We start from the raw sequence: 12,450 nt of genomic DNA, 5'->3' as shown, positions 1-12,450 counted from the left end.
TGGTAAGTAATGTTCTTCAGTTAGATGTGGCCTCTAGTGCTTTTATTCAATTGATTAATTTCTGTTGCCTTTTCTCAAATACACACAAACATGGACACGCCATGAATTGCTCACCCTGGGTAGTGCACTCCCTATTATCTCGGCTTCTTGAAGTTTCTTTTTAAGTGGAGCATTTGAAATACTTGATGATAATTTGTTGTAATTTCCTTTTAATTCTATATGTTGGTACTTTTTCTTTAGATATGTCGGCCAATAGTTATAGAACATATGAATAGCACAGTTGTAAAACTGAGTTGTAAATGACATTTAGTGGTCTTGCATATTGACCAGTAAAAGATCGTAATTATTGGTAGACTACAAAGAAGAAATAAATTTATGTTTGTTGAAATTTAGACAGGTTTATTTATTGCATTACGGTTGTGGCATTCTATTTTGTAAAATATTGTTGTTTTAAACAAATCTTTGAGGGGTATTCTATTTTTCTTACTCCAACATGGCGGTAACCATGTTATATCTGTTTGAGACAACATGATATTTGGCACGGCCCAACTTATAAATTTGACTCTTCGAATTGTTGTGACTGTCCGATATTTTATTGAAATTCATACCCTCACTCACAACTACATTTACTACTGTGAACTGTGTCCTGGTTTCCATATTGTGAAGACTTTTTGGCAGAGAGTGGCAGCTCTTTCTTTAACTACTCTGATCTCCTACTTTGTGAAATTGAGCTTAAGAATTTGACGGTGTAATCTTTAACCCAAAATGCACCTTCATGCTTGTAAAACAGTAATCTGATTCATGGGCATTCACAGTTTTTCAGGAACACTAGAGCTCGCGGAGCTTTGCTATTATCAATTGCAACCCAAAAATGCTCCTGTGCATCTATAGTTCTGCCTGATTCCTCGAAGAAAGAGCCTGGGAATTGCGCCTGACGTTGTGAAGATATTGGTGTGAATTTTCTTTCCAACCGGGTTTGTGATTACTTCTAAATGTTTTGGCAGATTAAGGCGAATGCTATATTACACAATTGGCATGTATTCTTGTATTCTTGTTTGCTGGAATTGCTGTAAACTTTTTACGTCAGGTTATGCATGCTTGGCTAATCGTTATAATGATACTTAAATGCTTGTTTACTTTTAAGTAGAAACGTGTTTTTTGTTAATAAACTGTGCATGTAAGGTAAATAAACATTTTTCACTTATAAGCAAAAATTTACTCAAAGGTGCATTTAATAGCTTTTATAAGCTTAGGCAAGCATCCTTTTTAAGTCTTGAGTCAATCTTTCGAGAAAGAAATGTCTTTTTGGAGTTAATTGTCCAATGGTCACGAAACTTGTGTCAATATCTTCGATTGCTCACTGTAGTTTAAGATGTCGAGTTTTGGTCATTAAACCTATTGAAATGTTGGACGTTATTTACTACCTAGACATCCGTTCCAATTCTTTAAAGGAATTAGTGATGCGGTTAACAAAATATACATGTAGCATATTGTCACACTATTAACAAATTATTACATTTTTTATTGCTCAAACTTTGAAAAATGTCTTTAATTGTTCATTAAAATTTAAAAAAGTTTTCAATTATTCACTGAACTTTAAAAAATGTCTTTGATTGCTTTGAGGTGATAGAATTTTGGTCGATAAACTTATAAAAATGATGGTGGCTTATTGTTCATTAAAAAACATGCAGCGCAATTGTAAGGGACGCATAAAAGTAATAAAGTTGACATGCGAATTCGAATTGTCAATTCCACAAAAAATTATTCTTCAGTAATACAATAGTTAAATTTAGAAGGTGTTTGAGAGATATTTTTATGTAAAAATGTATTTTTAAATAGTAAATTGATGGAAAATGTGTGGTTGAAAAATAAGGAAATTTTTTTATTTACATTTAATATTATTTTAATAAAGAATGTGTGGTTGAAAAGAAGGGAAAGAAAAATGCATTTTAAAAAAAATGGCTACCAAACAAAGCTTTAATTTTAATATATTTTGTAGGATTTTAAACTATTTTTATCATTTGAAAAATTAAAATTTATTGCGTGTTTCGTTGTTAAAATTAAATTAATATTTGAATTTTACAACAAAACTCAATAAATTTAATTAAATGAATTTCATTCACTTTTGGTCCCTTCGAAAAATGGATTGTGTGCTTGTCAATACTCTGACCATGACTGGAAAACTTGCCCAAAATACGTTTCACCTACTATTGAAGTCCACGCATAATATAAATAACCATACATGAACTTAGAGGACTATTGTTATGATTCACGACATAGGCTCCATGACCTGCCCCTCGAAGGATGAATGCTACAATGAGAAGCCCTGTCAACGAGGCCGAGGTGGTGCCTTGATCTGAATCTCATTTTTAAAAGTGGAAATTACACAATTCCTTAGGTTTAAAATTCCAACTTCACTAATCAGACCCAATATTTGATTATTCAAAAATTAGATGTTTTAAATTAATTAATATATATATATATATATATATATATATATATATATATTTATTTATTTTTAATAAATATAACCCACAATTCAACCCTAAACCCTAACCTCTCTTATCTCTCTAAACCCGTTCCTCTCGTCTCTCTTTGAACTTGTTCAAAATTCGGTGATGAAGAAGTTGCTTCAGCCGACACTACTGGAATCAAAGATGATAGCGGTGCTAGCAGTTTCAGTGTCGCGCAATGTCAAAGATCCATGTTGTTGCTGCGAACTATAGCGTCATGATCTGGTGGCGACCTGCAACATCAACATTCATCTGTGGCGATCGTGGATTTTGTGTGGTGTGGTGACGGTGTTTGTGTGGTGGCGGTGTGGCAGTTGTGTCTATGGTGATTCAGAGGGGTGGTTGTGGTTTGTTTGAAGTGTTGCGGTGGGTTGTTTGAGTGTTGCGATAGTGTCTAATCTGGCTGTTGGGGTGGCTGTGGTGGTGTGTGAGCTTTGCCAGAGGCTTGCAGATCGCGATGGCCCAGCTGCAGCGGCGGTAATCGCGGTGTTGATTTTTTTTCTCTTTTAACGTTGATGGCATAGATCGTGGCGTGATGGAGCAGATCGTGGCTATAGCGGTGTAGATTGTGGTGTTGATTTTTTTTCTTGGTTGTTGGATGCGGTGGCGGCATGGTGTTGGTGGCGGCAGCGTAGACATCAATCGGGTGGATCAATAGTGTATGGGACCAGTAAATTGCTTGACTCGATTGTGGTGGTGAATGCGGTGGTTGTGGAAATGGGTGACGTTGGTGGTGCTGGCTGTGGCGCTTGTGGTGGCAATTTAAGGGAATGGGTGGATACAGTTTGGGGTGGTTTTTGCTGACTGCGGTGGCAGGGATGGTGGTGATGTTGAAAATTGTGACTGTGGCTCCCAATTGTGACTTACAATTAATTAAGTTGTGATCAAAAAATTAATCGTGACCAATTAATTCAATAATTTGCAATGAGTAAATGAATTGTGACCAATAAAAGTTTTGATTATGTGATCGATGAATAATCTGCGGCCTGTAAATTTTTTGGACTCGTGATCGAAAAATATTCTGTGATATATAAAATTTTCGATCTGTGATCGAGAAATAAGTTACGACCAATAATTTGATATGTTGTGACTAAAAATTAATCTGTGACTAATTAATTAGATAACTGTGGCAAAAAATTATGACCTAAATATATTTAATTAATAAAATATGTGTTTAACAAATTAATTTATAAATAAAAATTAAAAATTTTGATTTTTGAAACTTTAAATATTTGTTCTTAATTTTGGAAAAAAAGGTATACTTACCTTCTTAGAAATGAATTTTTTCCTTTTTAAAATGAGATTCAAATCAAGGCAACATCTCGGCCTTGTTGACAGGGCTTGTCATTTGGCCCTGTCATAATGGCAATCCCCCCCCCCACCCCCACCCCTCTTGAAGCCCTCAAAATGAAGCCACATGGATCAAGCCCTGAAGCCACACTCACCGAAGCAATCACATGTCAATGACAAAGCCTCGAAGTTACATCCAAGGCTCAAGCGCGTCTACCTGCCAAAGTGAAGAAGCTCGACTATTTTCTAAATCAATATTTTTTTTTTCATTAGTTAAATCAATCTTCAAGCCCTCGACTACAAAGTCTTCTACATGGAGTATACTTTTGATTCAACATATGGTTAGAATCGAATGAAATGATTTTCTAATAACCAATACTTAGAACTATATCAATTAGTTGATGAACTATTTCATAGTAGTCCCAAGAATTAAATGATTCTCCAATTGATTAGTATATCATGTCATTGATACTTATTTATGATAAGTATTGTTGTTTAAGAGATTATTTCTCTTGGAATTAGCAGAGACAAATTTTAAAAAGTAGATTGACGATTAACTTATCATAAATGCCATAAATTAAGGACCTTCTATGCAATTTTTCTTCCAAAATAATTTCATTTTCAAATCTGTCTAGAATAGTAGTGAGGAAAACTTGCGTTGCACGTTTGTTAGTGAATGTTAAATATAAGTGTATGGTGATTGTTGAACGGAGATGCATGACAGTACTTTATAAACTGAAATTGAATAAAGTGAACACAAGAATGATATGCAAGCAACTTGCAAAAAATTATCGTCGTTCTTTGAATCCATGCATCAACGGTGTCATTGTAAGAATAAATATACACGGTAAAAAGAGTACATTATTTGCGAGCTCAATTAATCCGTATGATTTGAAATAGTCATGCAAACCAAGTATAAAATTATTTAAAAAATCAATTTAAGTCAATGAATAACTTTAAAAAAAAAAAATAGAGCGAGAGAGAAGAATTCCTTTCATAGCCTTTTTCAATATGGGAGGAAGAAACAACAAAATGTTGGCATCAAGTTAAGGTATAATAGTCCCGTGACAGAGCTACACACTTGATCTTTAGATAAGTTGCAAGATAATGCAAACCATCAACTCTAAAGATACTCCCACCCACAATTTAGTTTGTTTAAAAGATTTGGACATTATTTTCAATACAATCACGTGCTTGTTATTTCTCTTGTACAATCCCCAAGAGTTTTCATCCTTCTACGATTTGAACCTTATTGCTATTTTTTCTTTCTCTTGTAACTCCTCAATTTTACCTCCATTGTTCACATCCCATGTCTCAATCATTTCCATTTTATTCCAAGTGAAAAGTGAGAAAGAATTTTTTTTATTTATACAAAATTAGATCCATTTGATAAATTCACTCTCTCTCCTCCACAATACGCACTTACTGTTTTTCTTTTTCATCCTTTGATTCTTTTGGATTGCTGCCGTAGCAAAAAATCATAGGGAAGATAAATAAATCTCACAAGATAAAAAAAAAATCATGAAAAATTTTATTTATGTCAATCAATGCGGCCACAAAAGGTTTACAATGCTTTATATAGCGAAAACCCTAGGAAAATTTGGAAAAGTTATCATATAATAAAAAAAGATTTTTTTTTTCAAAAATGGAAAAAAGCAAGATAATGACTAAAATTGAAAGTCCTAATCTTAAGGATTATCCTCCAACAAACAGAGGTCAAATTCGACTTAAATTGATTGAGATATAACTAAAACAAAACTTGTTCTATTTTATTAAAAAATTAATCTACTTTATTTGGCCTACTAGATTAATTTCTTCAGATTAATATTTCAGTTTATTGCAATTTAATCTGCTATATTTTGGGTAGTATCCAAGTTCAATGCTTATACTGTATATGGAAGACCGGTATATGCAAATTCAGTAAACTGTTGCATATACGATAAGTTGCTATATATACAATAAGCCGTTGCAAATACAGTAAGCTGTATGTATGGTATGTTGCATATATGGTATGTGTAAATTTAGTATCTAAATTGCATATACGGTATGTGTTAACCAGGTATTCATTCCCGACCATTCCATTTAATCCAACACTTCTTTGCTTTTAATTCGCAAAAATTTGATCCTTGCCTCTTTTCCTTGTGATGGCGGTGGCGACGTTCTTTGATTAGCTTGATGTGTGACTTTGAGAATGTAATTGGAATTTTAATTTTATTTCTACATGTAGATCATTACAATTAAACTGTACTGGATAATATTAGTAAAGAAAGCAAGATAGTGGGGAGAATATGATGATGTGGGTTATTTCCTAATTCGTCCGACAACCTCAAGATATTAAGGGGCCTGGTCGGCTAGTTGCTATTATAAAGATTTTGTACAATTCGAAGGGAATCGAATTCCTTCCTAATATCCATGTTATCCCATCGAATCTTTATCCAATTGGAGAACAACGAATTCAACTATTTCTACATTAAAATCCTAAAGTAGTAGTGAAGAAAGGCAACCCATTCGTAGCACGGGAATATAGGGACATGAGTTAGCTCCCAATTCATCCAATCGCCTCAAGATATCATGAAGTGACATATCAAACAATCATTCCTACCATCATTACTGAGAGGGATAGTGATGACCTCAAAATTGAAACTAACAATTCTTTCACCTAACCAATGTTTTCACTTCCTAACTAAATGAAATCTGAAGAAAACAAGAATTGAGAGGGAATTGACTACTTGAAAGGAGTGTGTATTTAACTTTTTCTTTATCTCATTTGCTCGAATCCATGACTATTTATAGATTTCTGATTAAGCCAAGAGGTTAATTTCGTCTTTTCCTTTAGCAACACATGACAGTCATTAATTAGTGAGCTTTAATTGAAACTATTACCTTTCCACATTTTATTTACCATGCCACGTGTTCTTCACTCATTGGTTGTGAAACCATTTTCAACATGTTCAACATACTTATTCACGCGTGCTTCAATAATGATTTTGTTGATGTGGAACAACTTGTAGAAACAAACTGGAGTATTTTTACTTGTTCGATAATTTTGCTCACATTGACTCGTGTGCTCGTCTTTCATACTCAAGATTGGAAATGTGGTTTCGTATTAGAAATGCTGGCTGATAGTTGCCTAGGTTCGTTCATGTTCAGATAATTTTTACTTAGAAATGCTCACCAACAGTGGTAGATGTTCGCACAAGCGAGCTAAAGATAGTTCACAAATTACGGTCAAAATCCCTGCAACTGACTTTATAAAATTAATTGATAACAGATAGATAGGATTATTGCTTTCAATCGGGATAATGTGGGGTGCAATCATTTCCTCATTCTGTCTACTTACTTCAGTAATGAGCTCGTGTACTTGGAATAGGCCTCTTGTTGGTCTCGGTATTCGTTTGAATGATGGAGCTCGATAGCCATGGCTCTCGGAAGATACTTGTCATCCTCCCATCACCAGCCTTACTTCCCACCCCTTTTCTAATTAACTCTCTGTCCCCCAAAATGCTCTTCCAACGAAAGTATGAAGATGTCTCAAGATAGTTATGGTCCCGAAAGTATTTATTTTTGAGGATCATAGTTGTTAGTCAGCATTCGCCACACCTGTTTGGCCACTAAGGTCCAATTGAACTTTTTCATTTCTTGAAAAGCAAGCTTGCCTCCCTCTTTCGTCTCACATATTTTATCCCAGCTAACCCACAAAATCTTTCGTTGACCTGACTTTGACTTCCACCATAATCTCATAACCTGATAACCATCAACCTCAAGTCACGGCACAAGGAATCCTGTAGATTGAATATACTCATGGCACAACATGTAAGACAGAATTAATAAGAACTTCCCATCCCCCTTCCGATAAAAGATTCCGCTTCTTAATTCCTGCAAATGTTTTTTTTTCACTTCTCCCATCACTGATGGTGTTAACTTTCATATGAATGAAGCAATTTTCATTGATTTGGTACATGGTACATTGGTGTATATATAATACACCAAGAATATGATATCTAAGGAAATACAATTATGTTTGGGCAAAATATTCTATAAAGGGAAATAGATTGCATAATTATAGATGAACTCCTTAATCACAGCTAATACTCCCCCTCAAGTTGGAGCATGAAGGTCTGTAATGCCCAACTTGCGTGTGAAATAATGAAAAAGGTCCTTTCCAAGAGCCTTCGTGAAGATGTCCGCCAGTTGAAGTTTGCTAGATACGTGTGTAGGAAGAATGAGCCCAAATATGTATTTTTCACGAACAAAATGACAATCTATTTCAATGTGCTTGGTGCGCTCATGGAAGACAGGATTGTAAGTGATGTGAAGAGCGGCTTCATTATCACAATAGAGCAATATATGTTTCAGATGGACAACAACAAGATCACGCAAAATAGATTTGAGCCAAACAAGTTCACAGGTGGCCATTGCCATAGCACGGTACTCAGCTTCGGCAGAGGAGCGGGAAACAACAATCTGTTTCTTTGTACGCCAAGAGATGGGGCTAGTGCTAAGAGTAACGAAGAAACCAGTCGTGGAACGATGAGTGGTAAGGCAACTGGCCCAATCAGAGTCGGAGTATGCAGAGAGCTTGAGATCACTCTGGGAGGAATAAAATAGTCCATGACCCGAAGAGCCTCTCAAATAACAAAGGATATGAAGTGCAGCTCGATGATGAGAATCTCGAGGGCTTTGCATGAATTGGCTCAACATATGAACAGAGAATGAGATGTCCGAACGAGTAATAGTGAGATACAAAAGTCGACCCACTAATCGTCGATAAGAACTGGGATCAGAAAGCAGAGTGCCATCATCAGGAGTAAGCTTCAAATTCTGATCCATAGGAAAAGATGCAGGCCGTGAACCCAAATTACCAGAATCTGCAAGTATGTCGAGGGTGTATTTTCACTGATTAATGAAAATACCAAGCGGTGACCGGGCAATTTCAAGCCCAAGGAAGTACTTCATGGTACCCAAATCCTTAATTTTGAACCTGCCATCAAGCGATTTTTTGAGGGTAGTGATAGCAGAAAGATCATTTCCTGCAACCAAGATGTCATCAACATACACCAGAACAATAGTGAAAGAAGAGCCAGTAGTTCGAGTAAAAAGTGAGTGATCAGCTGTAGATTGAGAAAATCCATCAAAGAATAATACAGAAGACAGCTTTGAGTACCAATTACGAGAAGCTTGCTTAAAAACGTAAAGAGATTTAAGGAGACGACAAACATGAGTCTCCCCCTCTCGACCATATCCTGGAGGGAGTGTCATGTAGACCTCCTCCTGTAAATCACCATGAAGAAATGCATTATTGACATCAAGTTGATGGAAGTGCCAATTACAAGCAGCTGCGATAGCCAAAACACAACGGATAGTGACAAGTTTAGCAACGGGAGCAAAAGTGTCATGATAATCAAGGCCCTCAACCTGAGTGTAACCTTTAGCTACCAACCGAGCCTTATACCATTCAATGGAACCATCTGCATGTAGTTTAGTTTTGTAGACCCACTTACAATCGATGGGTTTCTTACCAGGAGGAAGGTGTGTGAGAACCCAAGTATTATTGGACTCAAGTGCTCGAATCTCAGTTTGCATGGCATCACGCCAATGGGGATGTTTAACAACTTGAGAATATCGAGTGGGATCAGAGGATTGTGATAGACCTGTCAGAAACGTAAAATGATCTACAGAAAAATTATGATACGAAATAAAATTGGAAATAGGATGAGTAGTACCTGAAGATGTGACTGGAGCAGTGCATGGCGTAATGGATGAGGATGAAGGTAAGGTAGGACAGACGTAGTCAGCAAGATGAGTACGATGGTGTATAATGCGTCGAGGGCGAGTGGGATAGGATAGTTGAACAGGTTCTGGAGGAGGGGAGGGAATTGATGGTTGAGTAGGGGTTTCATCAACAGGAAGTGGTAAGACGAGAGGAGAGGTAATAGGTTAAGGTAGTAGTTTGAAGGGAAAGATGTGTTCATGGAAAGTGACGTCCCTAGAGATGATAATCCATTTGTGTTCTAAGTCGTAAACCCGATATGCGCTATGAATGGAAGGGTATCCTAAGAAAACACAAGGACGGGCACGATGTTGAAATTTATCACGCTAAATAGAAGTAGTGTGAGTATAGCAAAGACAACCAATGACACGCAAATGGTCATAGCGAGGTGCCTTTTGGTAAAGACGTTCAAAAGGAGAAATATTGTGTAGAGAAGATGACGGGGTGCGATTAATAAGATAGGTAGCGGTGAGCACACATTCTCCCCAAAAGGTAAGGAGAAGGTGAGCTTGAAAACGGAGACATCAAGCCACATTTAAAATATGGCTATGTTTTCGCTCAGCAACACCATTCTGTTAAGGTGTCTCAACACGAGTGCGTTCGTGAAGGGTGCCTTGTTCAAAAAAAAAAAATCTTGTGTGGTGTGAGCAAGGAATTCTTGACCATTATCAGTGCGTATATGGCGTATCTTGAAATTGAATTGAGTGTGAATCATGGGAAAAAATGCGCATAAACAAGATAAAGTTTCAGATTTAAAACGCATTAAATATACCCATGTGACTCGAGTGTATTCGTCAACTATAGTTAAGAAATAATGTACACCCAAGGAAGAGGCAGTATGATCACAAAATATGCATTCAAAGGGCATCAAACTTTTATTCGCAATTAAATAAAAATGCAATCAAGTGTGTTTACCACGATTACATGCATCACAATGTTCAATAATTTTAGGACGAGAAATAAAATTAGGAATATTATCTAAGGAGGGGTGACCAAGACGTTGATGTCATGTGTCAAAGGAATTTTGATTGGATGATTGGAGAGCGATTGCTGGAGCTGGTTTGAAGTAATATAGTCCGTTACGCTCATGACCTGTTCCAATCAGTGTCTTCGTGGTTAGGTCCTGAAATATGCAAAAGGTGGGAAAAAATGAGACAACACAATTGAGGGATTTTGTTAGTTGGCTGACTAATAACAAATTAAATTTAAATTCAGGAATCGATAAAACATTAGAAAGGGAAAGACCAGGGGATAAAATAATATCACTCGTGCTAGAGACGGGGGACTGTGATCCTGTGGGAAGGTAAACAAAAATTGGGCTGGCATTATCTTGACAATTATTTAGGGGTAAATTAGTAATGTGGTGTGTGGCACCACTGTCTATTATCCAACATTCACGATCAAAAGAGGGGTGAAAAGAGGAGGCAGAGCCAGAACCTGTGAAGGAGAGGACTGGGTTCTTCAGCAGTTCCATCAATTGGTTATATTGAACGGTGGTAAGGCTGGGAGTTTCACTCACGGTTGGTGGTGTAGTGGTACTAGACGCCTGATGAGCAGCCGGCGACGACGGCATTGTGGTGTGCCGTTTGTTCTTGGACGGCCACCATTCCGGGTACCCAATAATTTCAAAACATTTGTTGCGTTGGGGACCCGGTTTCCCACATGCTTCACATAGTGGTGTTCCAACGGCACGGTGTGGTATTCCAATGGGACGGGGACGGCGGGGATGAGGCGAGGTCATTGGCAGCCTTGAACGAGCAATTAGGGCAGAAGCATCTGGCTACGGTGATGACAATTGAACCAGGCGTTGGGTTTCTTCCTGATGAAGAATAGCATAGCAACGCCCAATTGAAGGTAATGGATCAGTAGCCAGTATTTGTGACCGGATGTGCTGAAAACTATCATTTAATCCTAAGAGAAATTGATAAACTTTGTCCGAATCTTGTATTTCAAATATGGTTTTTGCTGCCCCGCACGTACATGTATTGACCGGTTGGAGGGAGGCTAATTCACCCCATAACTCTTTCAATTTTCCATAGTAATTAGTGATTGATTGATGTCCTTGGTGAAGATTGGCAAGGTCACATTTGAGGGTGAAAATTTTGGTCTTGTTGCTTTGCTGAAATCTGGTTTCCAGTTCGACCCGTAGGTCATTGGGCGTTTCACAATAAAGGAGGCTTCTGGTGAGAGATCAATCAATGGAATGAAGTAACCACGACATTATCATGTCGCAACAACGATCCCAAAGAAGTGCAGCTGCTATGTCTGTAGTTGGATGTTTGATCTGTAGTTGGATGTTTGATGGTGCCGACGATGAATCCTAATTTTTTTTTTGGCATTCAAGGCGCGTGTTACCGATCGGCGCCAAGTAGGATAATTGTCTCCATTTAGAGGAGCATCAACAAGGAGTTGGTTTGGTTGATCAGATGCGTGCACGTAATATGGGGAAGAAGCATCTGTAAGAGATTTGGTGGTATCCAAGACAACGGCAGGAACAGGATCGGCCATGGCAGAGGCAAGGTATGGTTTTCGAAACCTAATGTTCTGATACCATGTTAACTTTCATATGAATGAAACAATTTTCATTGATTTGGTACATGGTACATTGGTGTATATATAATACACCAAGAATATGATATCTACGGAAATACAATTATGTTTGGGCAAAATATTCTGTAAAGGGAAATAGATTGCATAATTATAGATGAACTCCTTAATCACAGCTAATAGATGGCAAACCCAAATATTTGCCATGTTCACTAGCCTTAACCAGGGCCAACTGATTCTATAATGCTTCCCAACATTAGGATTAAGGACGTATTTGATTGCAAGCATGAAATTTGCATAGAAAGAAATAAATTTTTATGAAAAATAAAG

The sequence above is a fragment of the Olea europaea genome, chromosome 2, assembly GCF_002742605.1.
Source record: "Olea europaea var. sylvestris chromosome 2, O_europaea_v1, whole genome shotgun sequence".
NCBI lineage: Eukaryota > Viridiplantae > Streptophyta > Magnoliopsida > Lamiales > Oleaceae > Olea > Olea europaea.
Note: the sequence above shows the minus strand (reverse complement) of the source record.